Source organism: Dreissena polymorpha, chromosome 6, assembly GCF_020536995.1.
Source record: "Dreissena polymorpha isolate Duluth1 chromosome 6, UMN_Dpol_1.0, whole genome shotgun sequence".
Classification (NCBI taxonomy): domain Eukaryota; kingdom Metazoa; phylum Mollusca; class Bivalvia; order Myida; family Dreissenidae; genus Dreissena; species Dreissena polymorpha.
This window is the reverse complement of record NC_068360.1, coordinates 27,608,075-27,630,262: the sequence shown is the minus strand read 5'-3', so window position 1 is coordinate 27,630,262 and position 22,188 is coordinate 27,608,075. Positions and strand designations below refer to the sequence as shown.

The 22,188-nt window shown below is 36.4% G+C and overlaps 2 long non-coding RNA genes across 4 annotated transcripts; both read left to right on the top strand.

Annotated features, from left to right (window-relative positions):
- Positions 1-15,656, top strand: LOC127833848 (uncharacterized). Of its 3 annotated transcripts, none has more exons than XR_008027642.1 (9): positions 1-141; positions 786-846; positions 3,585-3,743; positions 6,454-7,873; positions 10,653-11,166; positions 12,335-12,530; positions 13,028-13,140; positions 14,414-14,544; positions 15,104-15,656. It is a non-coding gene; the product is annotated as an uncharacterized LOC127833848 (long non-coding RNA). The 3 variants fall into 3 exon arrangements; XR_008027641.1 differs by having other exon boundaries at positions 12,322-12,530; XR_008027640.1 differs by having other exon boundaries at positions 10,653-12,530.
- Positions 15,657-17,883: 2,227 nt separating this feature from the next.
- LOC127833843 (uncharacterized) lies at positions 17,884-19,658 on the top strand. Its single transcript, XR_008027632.1, has 2 exons — positions 17,884-18,599; positions 18,738-19,658. It is a non-coding gene; the product is annotated as an uncharacterized LOC127833843 (long non-coding RNA).
- The last annotated feature ends 2,530 nt before the right edge of the window (positions 19,659-22,188 follow it).

Here is a 22,188-nt window from a genome sequence, read left to right as displayed (position 1 = left end):
AGTAAGCTGGCTAATCTTGCTACTCATCAGGATGGAGTGAGGTACCCATGGTCAGTCTGCTACAGCAGCACCACATCCTCCATCATTGTGGGACAGTGGGGGGACAACATCCTGGTGTTCCGAGTGGAATAGTGTGAACATGTAAGCATTAGTTGTTGTAATTAGTGATTAGTATTTCAATGACAATGTGTTGTTTAGCATACCAACATAGTAGTGTGTGATGTTACAATACAAAATTAAGTGTGTAGTTTAAGATACAAATATGTATTGTTATCCGATTACACAATGTGAGGGTTTTTGTTTGAACATAAGATCTAATGCATATTATGTTATGTTGCCATAATGTTTGTGCCACTATGGTCCTAAAATTTAGTTCTTATAAACTAAAGTTCTTGCATGAAAAAAACAAAGAATTTCAACTGAACATGTAATATTTCTACATAGATGCACATGTACATAGCAACTGAGGCTATTTTTAGACTTTCATTTCTATAAACACTATGATGCCATGTAAGAAATGTACATGGATGTATACTTTTTTATAAAATATGAAATTGTTTAAGTAATCTTTGGGGGAGTATATATTGATATTGTACGCAATGTTTACAGAAAGGTAACACTTGATGTAATATTTATTAATTTGCCATGTTTTATGCTGTTGAACATTTGTTATTGATTTTCATTATATTTATATAAACGTGTGTGTGTTAATTACATTTTTTATAAATTTGTTTGAGTCCATAATATACATACAAGAAATACATCAAGCTATTCTGCTGCTACAGTCGCTGCTGAGTCAACGATGCTGAGGATGTGGTGGACAAGGATGACCTGAATACGCAGAAGGTAACATAGACCCTTTGTCAGACCTTTTCTTTGTCATTTTGGGAAAAAATGCCATTGTGGGTTTGGAATATTTTCCTGTGAAAAGTCAATTGATTTGGGAAAAACTAATTTAATATCATTCTTTCTAATATATCAAATTATATGAATAAAATCATTTTATGATAGTTACATACTTTTATAGATCTAAGTGAAATTTGATTGAGATATAAAAATTATAATGCATAAAAACGGGAACATCACGTCAGGCAATTTAGGCGTGTTTAGTGGAAAAAACGCCCCGATTGGACGTTTTTATCACATCTTTACACAGTAACATATATGCCAAAATTTGACAACAAATGGTGAATGTTTGTGTTTATTGGAAATTTTGAGCACTTTTATCGTTAATTTTTTTCAGAACGTCCTTTTAATAATGGAATATTCGGGAGTATCGGGTAATGAGTAGCAACGGTAAAAGTAGTAAGTTGGCAGTAATAGATGAAAAGTATGGTTTCATATGGATGTATTAAGGAATCAATCGAGAAGCGATTATGGGTATCTATGCAGAAAAGGGTTAAAACAGTTTTTGTTAAATCTCGTTATTAATGACTTTATTGCTGTTTTTTCTTGAAGAGTCATAACGCACCGTCATAACATCATTTCACTCTGAAAAAAAACAAACCCACATATGTAGGGTGCAGCCCTCCCCCCCCCATGGTCCCGGGGCGTCTGAAAAAATTCCTGTTGAAAGCACTGTAATTTTAATACATGTAAGGCACTTATTTAAAAACAAATAAAATGCTTTGGGTATGGGTCTGTTTTACAGACCCATAAATTCACCAGGAACGCGCCGTCTTGTGTATTTTCTGTTTATTAAGAATGCAAAAAGATGAGGTGGTAAAGAACATAATGAATTTACATCAGGTAAAATATCCTATTAAATTGTTTGTATATTGTAAATATGGTAAAATATCCTCTTAAATTGTTTGTAATTGTTTGTATATTACATATGGTAAAATATCCTCTTAAATTTTTTGTATATTGCAAAATCATTGATATTCCTCCTCATCAAATTTTGGTGGTTACAAAAGTATTTCATGGACATATTATTAGTTAATGTGGGGATTCCTCAGTTTGGAAAAATAAATGAGGAATTTGTGTCAGTTCATTTCCCGTGTGTTTGTGATAAATTTGTGGATCGGTAAAACCTTAAAATCAACAAAAAATAGCCCCAAATGCATAATAATGGTTTTACAGTGTTACCTCTGTATTAAAAATGCTAAATATGAAGTGGACAAGAATATGATATGATTTCATAGAAGTTAAAATTGTGTCTTTTCTTTTATGTATCATGTTTACCATGTTGAGTTTGTATAAAGTTGTGAGATATTTAGTTAAGCTTTGAATTTCTTGGTTCAATAGAGCCTGTTTGCAAGGAGGTGTTAAGTTCTTGATGTGTATACTGTGTTTTTTTTCCCTCAATTATAGGGGCCAAAATCGGCCCCATACCAAATGCTGGAACTATGTATTTTTCCCAAACAACTTCCTAAAATTCCCAATTGAAGGTAAAGTAAAAGAAATTTGTCTAGCGGAAAGTGTTGTTCCTGATAAGCCTGTGTGGCTGTATAGGCCTATCTGGGCAGACACTTAGTGCACAATTTATAAAGCCCTGTTTTCTCGGAATGAGGCTCAAAGTAAATCCCCACTACAGTCTGTTACAGAGTTGTACAAGATGATACCAGGTGAGACTTGTTATGGGAAAAGGGTGCTTAATGCATTTTATGTACCATCCACAGATTAGCCTGTGCAGTGCGCACTCAGAATTATCAGGGATAATGATTTCCATTTTTGAGGAAATTTTCGCTTTAAAGAAATTATTTCTAAACAAAAATCATGTCTTGGTGGAAAGTGTCATCTCAAGTTAGTCGGTGTGGACTGTACAGGCTAATGTGGTAATTTACATATTCATTAAGCCCAGTTGTCCGGAATATGGCTCAAGTTTAGTCTGCTTCCAGTCTGTTGGTATTTGTAAATTCTGATTAGAACAAATATAGTATAAAAACCACTATGATTAAAAACTGGTAAGTGAGACATCGGTGTACATATAAATGCAAATTTAACATACATATTGAGCAATTCTAATAGTAGCTCACAATTTCCCACTTTAACATTGTTTGCCATTTTAAAGGAGTTGGCAACTCATTTTTTCATAAAATTGAAAATTTTGAGCCGTATTTTGTTCACAAAATATCATATCAAACACAGTTAATGTTGAAAATAACTTGGACAAAATATTGTTTTGTTATTGGTAACTGTGAAAATATAGATTTATGGGCGTCGTCAAAGTACAGGCAAGCTAGTATTGTAATATGATAGTTATTAAGGGCAAATGGCCTGTAACATAATTTTTACTCCAAGGTGTATGTGAAAAAAAGCCTTTTCTTTCCATCTTTACACGTAATGGGCACTTCCTTATATGCAAGTGGACTGATAAAATGAGCACTGAAACTGAATTTTTCAACACAAACGCATGTCAAATAATATATTTTGATTGGCTTTGTGCAATTAAGTTCCATGCAATTAAAAAGACCTATTATTCCCAAATTAAAAGATAGAATTTTCCTGATGTTTGATATTATTACGCTTATTTTCCTCATTGGTGTGGTACAGATACTTTTTTCAATTTGGCAAAAAAATTGCTGGTGTATTACTAATTTACTAGTTCAAAAGACTTCATATTGGTTTTCTCAATGTTACAGCAACTGCTAAGCACAGAAGACAAAGGAGTAGTGAAAGGCTCAGCCAAATCAAAGCCCAGCGATGTGAGGGTGACACAGCCTTTCAAGTCCTCGTATTGCAACATGAAGGACATTTAAGCTGAAACTAACAAGGGAGAGAACTGTAGATCTGCACCAGCAGTGAGTTGTTGCCCTTAACCCTTTGCATGCTGGGTAATTTGTCTTCTGCTAAAATGTCGTCTGCAGAATTTCTAAAATTAGCATTTTCTTCGATTTTTTTTCAAAGAAGTAACTATCAGAATAGCAAACAGTTTGGATCCTGATGAGACGCCACGTTCTTTGGCGTCTCATCTGGATCCAAACTGTTTGCAAAGGCCTTTAAAATTCGGCTCCAGCGCTTTAAGGGTTAAGTTGTTTAATGTTTTATTTATTAGCTCATATATTTTTTGAAAAAAAATTATGAGCTATTGTCATCACCTTGGCGTCGGCGTCCGGTTAAGTTTTGCGTTTAGGTCCACTTTTCTCAGAAAGTATCAATGCTATTGCATTCAAACTTGGTACACTTACTTACTATCATGAGGGGACTGGGCAGGCAAAGTTAGATAACTCTTGCGTGCATTTTGACAGAATTATGTGCCCTTTTTATACTTAAAAAATTGAAAATTTTGGTTAAGTTTTGCGTTTAGTTCCACTTTTCTCAGTAAGTATCAATGCTATTGCATTCAAACTTGGTACACTTACTTACTATCATGAGGGGACTGGGCAGGCAAAGTTAGATAACTCTGGCATGCATTTTGACAGAATTATGTGCCCTTTTTATACTTAGAAAATTGACAATTTTGGTTAAGTTTTGTGTTTAGGTCCATTTTATTCCTTAAGCATCAAAGCTATTGCTTTCATACTTGCAACACTTACTAACTATCATAAGGGGACTGTGCAGGCAAAGTAATGTAACTCTGACTGGCATTTTGACAGAATTATGTGCCCTTTTTATACTTAGAAAATTGAAAATTTGATTAAGTTTTGTGTTTAGGTCCACTTTATTCCTACAGTATCAAAGCTATTGCTTTCATACTTGCAAGATTTATGAACTATCATAAGGGGACCGTGCAGGCAAAGTTATGTAACTCTGACTGGCATTTGGACGGAATTATGGGCCCTTTATACTTAGAAAATTGAAAATTTGGTTAAGATTTATGTTTTGGTCCACTTTACCCCTAAAGTATTATAGATATTGCTTTCATACTTGGAACACTCACAAACTATCATAAGGGTACAGTAAAAGGACAAGTTGCATAACTCTGGTTGTCATTGTTACGGAATTATGGCCCTTTTTTGACTTAGTAACTTTTAATATATGGTTAAATTTTGTGTTTCGATCCACTTTACTTCTTAAGTATCAAGGCTATTGCTTTCAAACTTCAAATACTTACATGCTATCATGAGGTTACTGTACCTGGCAACTTGAATTTTACTTTGACCTTTTAATGACCTTGACTCTCAAGGTCAAATTATTAAATTTTGCTAAAATTGCCATAACTTCTTTATTTATGATTAGATTTGATTGATACTTTGATGAAACTACTCTTACCTGACATACCACAATAGACTCCACCCAAACCATCCCCCGTGCCCTCCCCCCCCCTCCCCCCTAATTTTTTTGTTTTTTGTTTTAAGATCATCTCACAAATGACCACCACACCCTCACACCACTATACCCCCACCCCACCCCCCCCCCACCCCCCCCCCCCCTATTTTTTTTTTTTTTTTTTTTAAGATCATCTCACAAATTACCACCACACCCTCACACTATACTCCCCCCCCCCCCTCCCATTTTGTTTTTTAAAACTGTTATGTTTGAAATACCGTCCAACCATCGCAACGAAACCCCCCCCCCCCCCCATCGCCCGCCCCCCCCCCCCCCCCCCCCCCCCTCTTCACTCCACTCCTCCCTCCTTTGTGATTGAAAATGAGAGTCCCTTCACCTTTAAAAAGAAAATAGATGAGCGGTCTGCACCCGCAAGGCGGTGCTCTTGTTTTTATAATGTCTTACAACTTACATGTAAATTGACTTTAAAACTGTTTTCTAGTGTGAATTTAAACAGATTTTAACCATCAAAGATCAGTAAAAGCAAGGTAAAATAATATGTGTGTGTGTTTTTTTGCAACGTTGGTGAGACATTAATATTATTATTAAATATTAATATTGTTGCCTCCCATTTATTGAAACATATAATAACAATAAAACATATCTAATGGCATTTTAAAAGTAATGTGATTCATAGAATAAGTACAATAAAAAAATATTAAATTTTTAACCAGATGGTTTTCCTTCTTTGTGTTATGCAGCAAAAAATTGGCTAATAGATAAATAAGCTGTGATGTGGAAAAATGGGGCCTAATGCATGTGCTTAAATTGTTGTCACAGATTAGCCTGTGCAGTTCGCACAGGCTATTCACGGACAACACTTTCCTCTTAAAGGTATTTTTTATTGAACAAATTATCCTCTTTATGAAAATCCAGTCTAGTCAGAAAGTACCCTCCCTTATTAGCTTATGTGAATTTCACATGCTAATCTGGGAGGACACTTTCTAACATTAGTGATCCGCATATTGGCTTATGAAAATACATTTCTGGAAATGGAGTAAAGATTATAGATATAAATTTACAGATAAGTATAGCATTAGCCAACACTTTGCTTGTTTTAATACAAAATGACTTAATTGTATTTATGTTTTTGCTATTAAGGACAAGGAACCAATAAAATGCCAGATTAGAAATTCATGTTTTTGAAAACCTTCACAGCCAGTCAAGAGGCATAGTTTGTTATAGATTGTAAAATACTTTGTTACAAGTTCCTATCACCCACTGTGTTGTTGTTGTTTTCAGCAGAGCACCAGCATTGATATCGAGTTGGCCCAGCAACCACACCAGTTCCGCCTGCAGAAGCCCCAGTCCAGATTGACCCTCCCCCTCCATTGACTTCTAACTCCTCCCCCTTGACCTCCTGCCTCAAAAAGTCAGCATCGTTGAACAACTCTGTTCTGCAGGAAATTCTTAGGGTGATTCTGTTCTGACAAACGCAATGCCCACGTCACGTTTTCCAAACATAAGCCTGGGTAGTTTTGTTAAGCTAGAGTTCCGCGTGGGCCTAAAAGGGACGAGTGTTACAGACACGAAAAGTTATAGCAGTAGTTATGGTAACGCTAACAGTCAGTTGTTGCTGTTGGACATCACAACAAATATCATGAAGAATAAAAAGTTCAATCACTTGTTCCAATCTTTATGGGACAAACAGAAATTGAACAGGAGAGAATCAAGGAACAATAAAAGCGTGAGCTTTCCTAGTGGCATACGTCTGCTGTTGATAGTTTGGACAACAGTAGGGTTACGGACTGCCCCAGATTGTCCTCTCAGCGGCCAAAATATCATAATAGAACAGACTTTTGGCAATGTTACTGACAAAAAAAGGCAAAAATGACTTGGTTGTGAACACCAAGAGCGCGATACATCCATGCTGACACAGAAAGGCGGTAATAACTTGGTTTTGAAAACCCAGAGCACAATACATCCATGCTGACACAGAAAGGAAGTAATGACTTGGTTGTGAACACCCAGAGCACGATACATCCATGCTGACACAGAAAATAAGTAATGGCTTGGTTGTGAACACCCAGAGCAAGATATATCCATGCTGTTACAGAAAGGCAGTAATGACTATGCTGTGAACACCCAGAGCACAATACATCCATGCTGACACAGAAAGGCAGTAATGACTTGGCTGTAAACACAGAGCACAATACATCCATGCTGACACAGAAAGGCAGTTATGACTTGGTTGTGAACACAGAGCATAATACATCCTTGTTGACACAGAAAGGCAGTAGTGACTTTGCTGTGAACTCAGAGCACGATACATCCATGCTGACACAGAAAGGCAGTAAAGACTTGGTTGTAAACACCCAGAGCACAATACATCCATGCTGACACAGACAGGCAGTAAAGACTTTGTTGTAAACACTAAGAGATCCATACATCCATGGGGTGTGCCACAGCCGCAAATTTCGCCCACTATTGTGAACAAGGTTCTTAAAGTGAACACGTCTGGTTTTGTTATGAGCACATAGCACTCCAAGCCCAAAAGGCCTCGCATTAAATTGATGCAAGAGAAGGCTTTGGAAAATAACAGCAGTTTTGTTGTGTGGTCCAGTACGCCCTTCGACTCTCAACCTGAAGAAAGCAGAACTCAAACTCGTCTCTTAGCAATATCAGCAAGGCTAGCATGTCATCTCAGCTTCTTGAACTTCAGGTGAGACCTTACAGTGTTAATTATTTTGTTGAAATTTTGGGGCCGAAATTCAGCCCCATTCTTATCTCATAAAGTCTATATCCATGATTGCTGGCTAAAGTTCTCAATTCATGGTTTCCCAGAAGAAAAAGAATGTTTTGATAGGTTGCAACATTGAGTTAATCAGAACTCAAATTCAGCCTTTGGCAATATCAGCGAGGCCAGCATATCAGCTCAGCTTCTTGAGCTTCAGGTGAGATCATACAGTGTTATTCATTTGTCGAAATTGGGGCCAAAATTGAGTCCCATTCCTAATCTTAAACAGTTTATTTTTTCCATAATCACTGACTAAAGTTCTCAATTCAAGATTTGACCCAATACAATGTTTTAATAGGTTACAAATTGAGTTTGTTTCCTTATGCAGCTCTATAAGTTGAACCTTAGCACAATTTATCTTGATAACACTTATTCTCAATTTTTAAATTATGTTTAGCAATAACTACAACCATTCTCCCAATTAAATTCAAAACACTATGATTTTTTACGAAGTGTCCCAATCCAAAAATGGTTAAAATAAACTCTGCACAGAGCTAGCCCCTAGTTATAGCACATTTTAAAGTTTTTTAACCAAAATAACTGGCTTAAATATACCCCCACAAACGTAGTTTAGGGGGGTATATCGGAGTGAACTTGTCGGTCAGGCGGTCTGTCGGTCAGGCGGTCTGTCGGTCTGTCTGTCGGTCCGTATTAAGTGTCCGCTCTCTAATTCAAGTAGTTTTCATCCAATCTTCACCAAACTTGGTTAGAAGTTGTATGTACATGATGTCTAGGCCAAGTTTGAACATGGGCCTTGCCGGGTCAAAAACTAGGTCACAGGGTCACTTAGTGCGTTTTAAACATTCAGCATGTTGTCCGCTCTCTATTTCAAGTAGTTTTCATTCGATCTTCACCAAACTTGGTCAGAAGATGTATCTAGATAATCTTAAGGCCAGGTTCGAACATGGGCCTTGCTAGGTCAAAAACTAGATTTTTAACATTCAGCATGGTGTACTCTTTCTTATTCAAGTAGTTTTCATCCGGTCTTCACCAAACTTGGTCAGAAGTTTTATATAGATGATCTAAAGGCCATGTTCGAACATGGGCCATGCCAGATCAAAAACTAGGTCATGGGGTCACATTGTGCGTTTTTTAACATTCAGCATGGTGTCCTCTCTCTTATTCAAATAGTTTTCATCCGATCTTCACCAAACTTGGTCAGAAGTTTTATCTAGATGATCTGAATGCCAAGTTGGAACATGGGCCATGCCAGATCAAACAATAGGTCACAGGGTCACTTCGTACGTTTTACACATTGAGCATGGTGTCGGCTCTCTATTTCAAATAGTTTAAATCCGATCTTCACCACACTTGGTCAGAAGTTGTAACTAGATGATGTGTAGGTCAAGTTCGAACATGGGCTATGCTGGGTCAAAAACTAGGTCACGGGGTCACTTAGTGTGTTTTAAACCTCACCATGTTGTCGGCTGTCTAATTCAAGTAGTTTTTATCCAATCTTTACCAAAATTTGTCAGAAGTTGTATCTTGATAATGTCTAGGTCAAGGTTGAATATGGGTCATGCCGGGTCAAAAACAAGGTCATGGGGTCACTTAGTGCGTTTTAAAGATCACAATGTTGTCTGCTCTCTAATTCAAGTAGTTTTCATCACATCTTCACCAAAATTGGTCAGAAGTTGTATCTGGATGATGTCTAGGTCAAGTTGGAATATGGGTCATGCTGGGTCAAAAACTAGGTCATGGGGTATCATAGTGCGTTTTAAACCTCACCATGTTGTCCGCTCTCTAATTGAAGTAGTTTTCATCCAATCCTCACCAAACTTGGTCACAATTTTTATCTAAATGATCTCTTGGACAAGTTTGAACATGGGCCATTCCGGGCCTAAAACTAGGTCACCAGGTCACTTTGTGCATTTTTTAACATTCAGCATGGTGTCCGCTCTCTAATTCAATTAGTTTACATCCGATCTTCACCAAACTTGGTCAGAAGTTTTATGGAGATGATCTGAAGGCCAAGTTAAAACATGGGCTTTTCTGGGTCAAAAACTAGGTCAAGAGGTCACTTAGTGCGTTTTAAAAATTGAGCATGGTGTCCGCTGTTTTTTGTGAAGACGACATGCAAAATATTATGTTTCAATGCGTAATGTGGGGGTATTTGTCACGTCTGTGACACAGCTCCAGTTTGCTTATTTAACTAAGTTTAATTACTATTTTGAACTCACATCTATTGTTTCTTATTAAATGCCATGCAGTTGTATTGTCTCACATTTAAAGTTGTTATGTCTCAGGTATAAGTCATAAACTTTCACATTTAAAGGTGTGCAGACTCACACTTAAATATGTAGATTGTAACATTTATAGTTGTGTTGTCTCACATTTTAAGCTGCTGAGTATCACATTTAAAATTATTTAGCCTCACATTTAAAGTTCTATAGTCACACAATTAAAGGTGTGCAGTCTCACATTCTTAATTGCTCAAGTAATGCCTGTTTTTGATTTACAAATAATAAATATAACACCTTGCTACAAACCCAAAAATTCCAATATCAAGTTGGTGCATGTAAAACATTGATACTACGTTATTCTGAGTTCTAATTGGTGAAAAATTAATTGCAATATTCTAAATATCAATTAAAGGCACGATGTTTGGCATTTAAAAAACATGTCTGTAAAGTAAGGTGTTGCAAGGCTTATTCATGTGTCACTAAACAATCCGGTTTTAGTTTACTTTCCATTTCCTTTTCAGTGAACTTTACTAGCAAACATGACTAACGTCATTGAAATGAAAGTCGATGACAACCCCCTTCTTGCACAAATACTACAATTGCTTAAGAAATTCAGCACGGAGACGTCTTGCGTCAGACTACCAAGCCTCCTATCAATATCTTCTCCCATGTTGGCTACATCAACACTTCCAACAGCAGAGCCTTGGTGAGTTCGACTTCCGTCTCGGCATCGATGTCGCTTAGCAACAATTGGATGATTGGGTCGACAAATTAGGCCGGACAAGTTGCTCGAACTGAAACGATCTGATTCAACAGGTAGAGCAGGCATTGCCTGACACGTCCGTTAATGTGACTGACCTCGATATGTTGTTCTCGAAAAATGTGAACCTTAGACCTGGAGAGCAGTATGCGATTGACGCCATTCAACAACAGTTGTTGTCGGCAATTCTTGGGTTTGGGGTGGCGACTTCGGCGTCGGGACTTGCTCCATCTCTGTCTATGGCCCAGTCGCAGCAGCAGCAACAAGAACAATAAGTAGTATCTTAGCGGTGTTCTGCGATTTGGGGATTCTGTATGTGCTTAAATTGTCATCCCAGATTAGCCTATGCAGACTGCACATACATTAAGCCCTATTAAAGTGTCATCCCAGATTAGCCTGTGCAGACTGCACATACATTAAGCCCTATTAAAGTGTCATCCCATATTAGTCTGTGCAGACTGCACATACATTAAGTCCTATTAAAGTGTCATCCCAGATTAGCCTGTGCAGATTGCACATACATCAAGTCCTATTAAAGTGTCATCCCATATTAGCCTGTACAGACTGCACATACATTAAGTCCTATTAAAGTGTCATCCCAGATAAGCCTGTGCAGACTGCACATACATTAAGTCCTATTAAAGTGTCATCCCAGATTAGCCTGTGCAGACTGCTCATACAGTAAGTCCTATTAAAGTGTCATCCCATATTAGCCTGTACAGACTGCACATACATTAAGTCCTATTAAAGTGTCATCCCATATTAGCCTGTGCAGACTGCACATACATTAAGTCCTATTAAAGTATCATCCCATATTAGCCTGTGCAGACTGCACATACATAAAAACCTATTAAAGTGTCATCCCAGATTAGCCTGTGCAGACTGCACATACATTAAGCCGTATTAAAGTGTCATCCCATATTAGCCTGTGCAGACTGCTCATACATAAAAACCTATTAAAGTGTCATATCAGATTAGCCTGTGCAGACTGCACATACATTAAGTCCTATTAAAGTGTCATCCCAGATAAGCCTGTGCAGACTGCACATTCATTTAGCCCTATTTTCCCAGAATGAGGCTTATATACTACACTTAACATCAGTATTTTATGTGCCTGAAAAGTTCCTAGCATCAAATGGGAATAATGTGCTTTTACATTGATCACACTTAGTAAATACAATGCAAATAGCACTTGATCTGATATCAATTTTAATCATAGAAGGTCAGGGCATTAAGTTTTGTATATTTTCGACCGACATTCAGCCCCTGAACCAAAAGTTAATCCTTGCATACAAATCTGCTTTAATATAATTTTTAAATTATATTTAATTTTAGTAAAATAATTACGTAAAAGCCTTCAGCTCATTTTATAATTATTTTCTTCATGTATTTTCAATATTTATTTAAATTCTTGGATTTTGTTTTAATAGCCTGTTCCTGCAGGAACCCATGCAATCATAGATCGGTACCTAGCTGAACAACAGGCTGTCTGGTCAGCTGGGCCCAGACGCCCAGTGACACTTTCTGGCCCAGGACCTTGGGGCAAATGCTCAACTAGTCCTACCTGCAGGGTGGAGCCACTCTGAGCCTGGGGCTCCATACTTTCTTGGCCAGCGGCCAAGATTACCTTGTCAATAAGGTAGGTTGGTAATGTACATGTAATTAACCATTTATAATGTGCAGTGATTAACTCCAAATTTTAATTTAAACAGTTTGTGTTAAATGTTGATAAAACTCTATCCTGGCTGCTAACTTAAACAAATCATTTATGTAAGTGTTAAATATTTATAATAGCCGCCATTTGTATTGCCTTGAAAGGGCTCAGTTGGGGGGGCGTACACATGTGTCCTTGTTTGTAATTCTCCCCGTCCTTACTTTCATCCTTATGTCTGACCCACCTTTTAGTGTTGCATGTAATTTAATAAATATTGGTTCCTGAGGGACACAAAATGTTTATATCAAGTGTACAATATATAGAAGGCTATGTTTGTATCAAGTGTTTAATGTATATCCCATATGTATCAAGATCCTTCAAACATAATTTATTTCTTAAATATTTGTTTACTCAAACAACATTGATTGACTTCTTATATAACTGATGCCATTTCAGAATGCATTAAATAATTTTGTTTACAGGGACACATTCCTGGGATGCCCTAAGGTCTTTCTATCTGTTCACAGAGGTCTTATACTCATAAGTTCAAGCCCAGTGAGCGATGTTCACATTATCAAACTCTGCATCTCAATAGGTAAGTCACCTTGCCATTGCAAAAGGGGCCACTGTGGCAAAGCATTCAGGAGACCCAGTCGTAATAGCCTTAACCTTTTGATGCAATAAAGCTTTCACAAATACCCAATAGGTAAAACCCACTACAAACTGGGGTTTCTGCTCTTCAATTAATTGACCAGTTTATCTAATCTAAGTTTTAGGGTTCAGCCACAAACTACTGTATCTAATATAGAAATGTGAAGAAAATGCAAAACTTGCAAGCTAAACCCTCAAATTTGCATTTTAAATTTAACATCTTTAGTTACATTAAAACTCAAAACCACAACAACAATAACATGAAACAATTTATGAGCAGGTACCAACATATTTGACTCTTTAAATCTTGACAAAATCAGGTTCCATATTAACTGTATGTATGGTTTTTAAACTAACATTGAATTACGAAGAGGGATCAGTGAAGTTCGTAGCTTTTAGTTTAGGGGGAGGGTATATAGGAGTGAACTTGTCTGTCTGTCTGTCTGTCGGTCGGTCCGTATTAAGTGTTTAAATATGGGTCATGCTGGGTCAAAACATAGGTCGCGGTGCCACTTAGTGCGTTTTAAACATTCAGCATGTTGTCAACTCTTTAATTCAAGTAATTTTCATCCAATCTTCACCAAACTTAGGTTGACGTTTTATCTAGATGATCTCTAGACCTAGTTTAAGCATGGGCCATGCCGGGCCAAAACCTAGGTCACGGGGTCACTTAGTGCATTTAATGCATTGAGCATGGTGTCTGCTCTCTGTCTCTTATTGACGAAGTTTACTTCCGATCTTCATCAAACTTGGTCAGAAGTTTAATATAGATGATATCTAGGCCATGATTGAACACTGGCCATTCTGGGGAAAACAAACTAGGTCAAGGGGTCACTTAATGCGTTTTACACATTCAGTATGGTGTCCGCTCTCTTTTTCAAGTACTTATCATCCCCTTCTCAACAAACTTGGTCGAAAACTTAATCTAGATGACCTTTAGGCCATGTTCGAACATGGGCCATTCCGGGCCATAAACTAGGTCAAGGGGTCACAGGTGCGTTTTACACATTTAGCAAGGTTTTCCCTATTTCAAGTACCTTTCATCCCCTCTTCATGTGGGGGTATTCGTCATGTCTGTGACAAAGCTCTAGTTTGTTTGTTATTAAGTTAATGAATGGCTTTTTGAGAGAGTATCAAGTGTGTTGCCAGGGTAATGAAATGCTTATAAAGTCTTAAAAAATGTTGTCTTAATTTATACACGACATACTTAATTGCAGAAACCCGGATAGCAAGGCGTTGAGTTTGTTCTTGAAGCATTTGCACCAGAAGCAGTCATCATCTTGATATTCTGGAATCTCATGGTGAAGGACGACCTCAGTCTGTGAACAAAATGCAGAGCTAACCTCAGGTGAGTGTGCAAGTCATGTGCATGTTTTTTTACGCCCCCAAGTTCATAGATGTGTGGGTGAATGTAGATTTACCTTTGTCCCTCCATACGTGCATCCTGCTGTTGGATTTTTATGCATAGTCTTAACTCGAAAAGTATTGTTTCTAGTGTGATTAAACTTAACATATTTTCCAAACCATACTGTGAACTTGCCTACTTGTGTATTTTGATTTCGTTTTCTTTGACAAATGTGGAATTTTGAGACAAAAGCAAAATGTAGGTGAATGGTGGCAAACCCTTTCACTACTTCAAAACAAAACGTTTGATTCTGACGGCAAAATGTATATTCATCAAATCACAATCCAAATGGTTTGGTAATAAAAAGAATACACGTTAATTTAATCACTTATTATTAATTATTATTTTATGAGTAGTCTCAGGACCATTATTTTCTCGATGGATTCAAATCAGATTAGTTGTATCATTCTGAAATACCAAGTGCTCCGCGTGTTCTTTTTTTCCATCGGTATCAAAGATAAAATGAAAAACTGACATTTACAGTAACAAGTCTTTTTTTCAGATGCCTTTTGACGAAATCAAACCATCCGATCAGAAACACAGACTGTTGCAGCAGTTGTTACCATATTGACCGCAGTCAAACCTAAGAAGCTCAGAGATAAATACTGATTTAGTTCTGCTAGTCTCTGCATACCGCCTGGTTTGGTCAGCACTTACTCTGACTCTTTGAATATTATGACGGATGGAAATGAATGACCTTGTTCAGATCGAAATGGCAGAATGACACATCACAACAATTCAAGTGGAAAGCCAGAAAGTCATGTCAACAGCCACATTTTGTATGTCACCAGCCAAGTTGTATTCAAAGACAAACAATAGTTTATGCTCTATTGTGTATGTGACCAGCCAAGTTGTATTCAACAAAAAACAATAGTTTACGTTTTATTTTTTATGTGACCTACCAAGTTGTTTGTATAGGTCCCTGGTTTAGCAAAGCATTTAAAGTATTTTTAAAAGCACACATATTGCATGTCAATTCAATGTCTTTGCCTGTATTATGAAACTTTCACTACAGATGTTGATCCTCATGATGGTAAATAAATGGGAAATACAATGTTATCAAAGATTTGTTAAGATTGCCAAAGCTGTTTAAATGATGCTGGTAACTTGAACAAGATTGAAAAAAACATTGGAGTGTTTTCATGTTATAAGACATGTTTCAGTTGTCTGTTTTTAACCCGTTAATATAGATTAGCTAATGAAAAGTATTTGTTCAGAAAGGTGTAAAATGTTTACGCTTCAGATTTTTGTCAATCAACCTTATGAAAACAATACTAGTCAATTGGCTCATTCGGGTCGGTATTCTATCATGAATCTTTTTTAGTAGCATACTATGTATTTCATGGGAATATAAATAAATTCGGGGCAAAATTATTTAATCTACCTGAAATAATCGATTCTGTATTTACTACTAGTACTTTGTTGATTTCAATGGATAGTGTTTGTTAAATGAGTAGAGTATGACTCTTGTTGAAAAGCTTTAAATGAAACTGTGAATTAAAAAATAAATATTAAATTTGTTTTACAGTTTTATGAAAAATGGCAAAATATTGTTAAGTTGTGTTGTTTTATCATATACTGACATGGTCATAAGTGTTAAAATTTGTTTTCGGACATAATAGTTTATTATGCTTTATATTTGTATATGTACATAACGACGACAAGATTGTATCCTCTTTAATCAGTGAGCAACTTAATCAAGATATCTTGATCACTGTATCAAGTGTATATTTTGCCATTTATACATAGAGCAACTGTAAAACAATTGTATTTTAAATGTAATGTATCCATGTATTGTTGCCATTTTTATTAGATAAACGCACTGTTAACATTAATTTGTACAAACTATTGTTATAAAAAACATTTCTTGTTTCAATGCTAAAATATGTATTAAACTGTTAAAATAATGCACAGTAACAACTTCTGAAGAGAAAAATATACTTAAGGCAATAGAAACACATTGTTATATGAAATGCTTTTTATTAAGAACACCTACTTAAAATTTGTTTAATTTTGTTTAACATTATCTGAAGAAAAAATAGTACCTTGTAATTTGAAATCAGTCAATGAAAAAAAAGGGAGTGTTGCCATATGCTAACAATAGTCAAGAAGTGCAAATGCCTTTATGGTTAATACAACAGAGCAATACAATTTGCTTAAACTAGAGCACCACATAAAGGGTGCCATGCTCGGCTACGGGTGCAGTTTTGAATAAATGAAAGCTTGACATAATTTATTTGAGAGGTCACAGTGACTTGACCATTGACCTAGTGACCCCAAAATGGGTGTGGTGTGTAGAACTCATCAATGTGCATCTACATATGAAGTTTGAAAGTTGTAGTTGGAAGCACTTTGATTTTAGAGCCAATGTTAAGGTTTAAGCACGACACGGACGGCGGACGACACAACGAACTGGCTATGACATTACCTCGGGTTTTCTCCGAAAATACCCAGCTACAAATAAAAACAAAGATGTCTGTTTTGCAATTTTTTTTAACACTTATGAATGTGCTTATATTAAACGTGAACAGTATTGACATATTGCTTATGATAAAGTTTGACATTTTATTAGTTTTGTAACAGCGTGTTTGACCTTTCAAATTGACCCTCCCACAATCCCTTATTCGCTTTCAGTGGGGCCAGTTTCTGTACATCTTCCACTACAAGTTCAGCAAATGTTTTATGACCAGATTTCCTCATATTTGGGAATGTTTATATTTAACTTTTATTGAATGCATGAAACATGTTTGTTCTGTTTTTGAAAAGCTGAAAATAGCTTGATGTTTGTAAATTGTGAGACATGTTAGATCAAATTGATATATAGAAAAAAACACATTTTGCATTAACTTGTATTGGTAGCTAAACAACACAGGTTTCCAAATACAAATTTAAGTATTTGGTATAAATATAATTGTGCTATATTTGTCATATCGGATGAAATGCAATTTTAATTATAATGTGTTTATATGTTTGTATACTCCAAATAATCATTTTAAATAAGTAAATATAGGGTAATCATGTCTATGGAAAGTATCCGTAGGCATGTTTTAATTGCTTGTGTACCTCATATGGATCAGGGTCTTTCTAAATTATTGCATGATTGTTAATGCCTATGTCTGATTGTGTAAATATCTTCAAAGATACTTGTTAAGAGGATTTTAATATTAAAAGATAAATTAGCATCTTAACTATAACCGGGCATCTTTTGCATTTATTTTAACGTGTTTATATTGTTTGGCTTACCGAGTTTAATATTGTCTATATATTCGTGCGTAATTATATTGTGGTTGTTTTGTTAAGACAAAGCGCATATCACTAATGCTGTTGTTTTTGTTTTATGATATATGTAAATAATTAAACATGTTTATTTTGGTGATATGTATTTCCCAATCTAAGTGTAATGTTGCATTCTCAATAAAGTACATTGTTATACACGTGGAATAGTATTGCTAAGTGACAATTTGTTGTCTTTACAAATAAAAACCGCAAGGATTGTCGTATCAATTTTATAGCTTTCCCCTATTGAACTGGTGTAAAAACGTGACCGTGAGCTCATTTTGTTTAATGTTAACTGCCAATATATATATATATATATATATATATATATATATATATATATATATAGAAAGAAATTGTTCAAACAGTGTAAAAAATGTGTATCTTATACCCTAGCGCTTTTGACTACACGTCTTCTTCAGGGGTGTATACAGATATGAGTTAACGATTCCCCAGTGCAAATGCACAAAAGAGGTTAACTTATTGGCTTTCAGTCTTGTTTTTTTTAGTTATGTGTCGTTTTATTTTTTATGCCCCCCTTCGAAGAAGAGGGGGTATATTGCTTTGCTCATGTCGGTCGGTCTGTCGGTCCGTCCACCAGGTGGTTGTCAGATGATAACTCAAGAACGCTTGGGCCTAGGATCATGAAACTTCATAGGTACATTGATCATGACTCGCAGATGACCCCTATTGATTATGAGGTCACTAGGTCAAAGGTCAAGGTCACGGTGACCCGAAATAGTAAAATGGTTTCCAGATGATAACTCAAGAACGCTTATGCCTAGGATCATGAAACTTGATAGGTAGATTGATCATGACTCGCAGATGATCCCTATTGATTTTGAGGTCACAAGGTCAAGGTCACGGTGACCCGAAATAGAAAAAATGGTTTCTGGATGACAACTCAAGAACGCTTAGGCGTAGGATCATGAAACTTGATAGGTAGATTGATCATGACTTGCAGATGACCCCTATTGATTTTCAGGTCACTAGGTAAAGGTCAAGGTCACGGTGACCCGAAATAGTAAAATGGTTTCCGGATGATAACTCAAGAATGCTTAGGCCTAGGATCATGAAACTTCATAGGTACATTGATCATGACTCGCAGATGACCCCTATTGATTTTCAGGTCACTAGGTCAAAGGTCAAGGTCACGGTGACCCGAAATAGTAAAATGGTTTCAGGATGATAACTCAAGAACGCTTATGGCTAGGATCATGAAACTTCATAGGTACATTAATCATGACTGGCAGATAACCCCTATTAATTTTGAGGTCACTAGGTCAAAGGTCAAGGTCACGGTGACCCGAAATAGTAAAATGGTTTCCCGATGATAACTCAAGAACGCTTATGGCTAGGATCATGAAACTTCATAGGTACATTGATCATGACTCGAAGATGACCCCTATTGATTTTCAGGTCACTAGGTCAAAGGTCAAGGTCACTGTGACAAAAAACATATTCACACAATGGCTGTCACTACAACTGAGAGCCCGTATGGGGGGCATGCATGTTTTACAAACAGCCCTTGTTTATTTATTTATTTATGCATATTAAAATTGTGTCATAGACTGACGCCCGTAATATAAATTATATCGATGTTATAATGAAAAATATTATAATTTGCAGTGAACGTTTTGCATTCAGTATTGTGTCATATTTATTCTTCGTTTTATGATTATGTACATACACTTATTAAAATTGTGTGTTATAAAATGGCGCTTACAATGTTTATTATATCGATTTAACATTTAAATGATTAAAATGGAAGTTAGAATTTAGTGTGAAGTTGTTTTATTTTTTATATGTCGTTTTTATATATATATACACATACACAAACATATATATAAATATTTAATATAATATAATGGTCGTCGGACCATTGTGTTTTTGCTTCTATACAAAACAAAATGATATTGTCAAACGAGTGGCCAGATTCGCTGAAGTGTGCTTGTTCAATGCCAGTTTTGTTTCGCAACATATTGTTTCTTACATATACTGCACGTCATCAGGTATGGGGCATTTGCAGTTTTACAGTTGTGGTTACCTTTAATGGACGAAATGGCACTAGATGTGGCTTTGAATGTATTTGATGGGCGCATCATGTTGCATATTTGGCAACGCATGGTTTTGATTCTCCTAGAACAGCTTCTTCGGAAGTTGGTGTACTTTTGGCACGTAACAGTATGGGTCTTCTATATGCCAAAATGGGCTTTTCAGGAATTATACGTTTAAGCTTGCTTGATTTTTCGATTGTGGTCTAGTGGCGGTCAATGATGTCTTTTATTTAAGGTAGCCCTGGATGGTAAGTGACCTCAACCGGTATACGAGTGTTTGGCGTTTTGCTTTTGTATTTGAGTAGGTCTTTATATATATATAAATAAAGCCGCGCTCTAGGGAAAAGTGGTTTATGCACGTGCGCAAATCGTCGTCCAAGATTAGCCAGTGAAGTCCGCAGTAGGCTAATCAGGATCGACACTTTCCGCCTAAACAGGATTTTTGCTAAGAAGATACTTTATTTTAACGAAAAATATCATAAAAGCGGAAAGTGTCATCCATGATTAGCCTGTGCGGACTACACAGGCTATCTGGAACGACATTTTATTGACATGCATTAAACCCCTTTTCATAGAGCAAGGCCGATATATATTTATGATATGGGTAACAAACAAACAAGTACTTCTTCGACTGTAACAGGAAAACGAACACCGTTGACGTTATGTTGTTCATTGATTAAAGAGATATTTTTTATGTCATACCATTGTCCTCTTATTGTATAAACTTTACAAAGTACGCGATTTGTTCTGCTCAATAATAAATCAAAACAATGCGCATTCGATCCCGAACTGTCGGCTGCTAACATTCTCTCCGGTGCGCACGTGCAGAAAATGGACGACAATTAGTCTCACTCACTTTTTTTACTTCACATACTTCCGGTCCGCGTTAAACATCTAGAGGGACGCGTGGTTTGTGTGTTTTCAAACAGGCGCTTAATTGGCGTGAATCAAGCGCCTCTAATGCAGTGACCAGAGCGACGCGCTTAATTTGAAATCCAGATTTGCAAGGCTTAATCGATTCCAAAATAAACAAACACGCGGACAGACAAAACTTCGAACGCCATTGATATTCTGTTTACGCGTGCCTCGTAAATATGGCTTTCAAATGGAGGAATTTAAATATGAAAATAATTCAGCAGCGATCTTTGAAAACGGGTCTTTATGCATGTGTGTAAAGTGTCGTCCTAGATAAGCCTGTGCAGTCCAACCAGGATAACAAGGACGATACTTTCTGCATTTATTGCATTTTACATTTCAAGGAAGACTACTTCACGAAATCTAATCAAGACGTAAAGTGTCGTCCCTGATATGCCTGTGCAGTCAGCACATGCAACGACACTCCTCATTAACGAAAGTTTTCGTTAACAGGAAGTAATTTTTTCAGCGAAAATCCAGTTCTGGCTAAAAGTGGCGTAAGGTAATAACTTAACGGACCTATAGGCTAATCGGGACGACACTTTACACACATGCACTAGGCCTCGTTTTCCAAGTGCGCGGCTCAAGTGTTTTGTACCTCTTGCCGACGTCAAATTTCGCAGCGGTTATTCCTGACGTATGCTTTAAAGTATACAAGTTATTTCTGTGTTGGAATGACTTTGATTTAGAAGATGAACACCATTTTAATATGTGTATGCCTCTGAGATATGAAAAACTTATATAAGCCATTTTGTAAAAACCCATCTGTATATAAATTTCCACAACTTACTAGTTTCATGTGACAAATCAATAATTTATAATGTTTGTACATTAATTAAATAAGCTTTTGTTAAAAGAAATACAATACTTAATAATTCTGTTCATTAAACTTCAGTACCGCGTTGATAGAACCTAGGTGTTCTTACCATCGATTGTTTTTATTGGTATTTTTATTCTTGAATGTTATCTTGTTATGCCTTGTTTCGAGACAGAGAATAGTATGTGTATTTAAGCATGAAGACAATGTAAAATTGTATAAATCTGAATAAACTATCTTTCTGTGTATCTGCTTTCTTCAAGCCTCAATTCCTATTGGAATTTAAGGGTTTAGATGGAAATATGTTGCTTTGCTTAATTGTTTGCAACACTCTTTGAGTGCACAAACGTGTGTTAACGTTGTTGTTGTCTTTTACAGCAAACAAACTCACCTTCAAGGCATCAGAGAAACGAAAAGTGCACTGGTAATCTTAAATTCTACTGCTGTAGTGAGAATTCGGCATTCGCTTTGCCATGATCATGAGAAGTACCAAATCAAGGTGTTATCATTATAAAGTCTAGA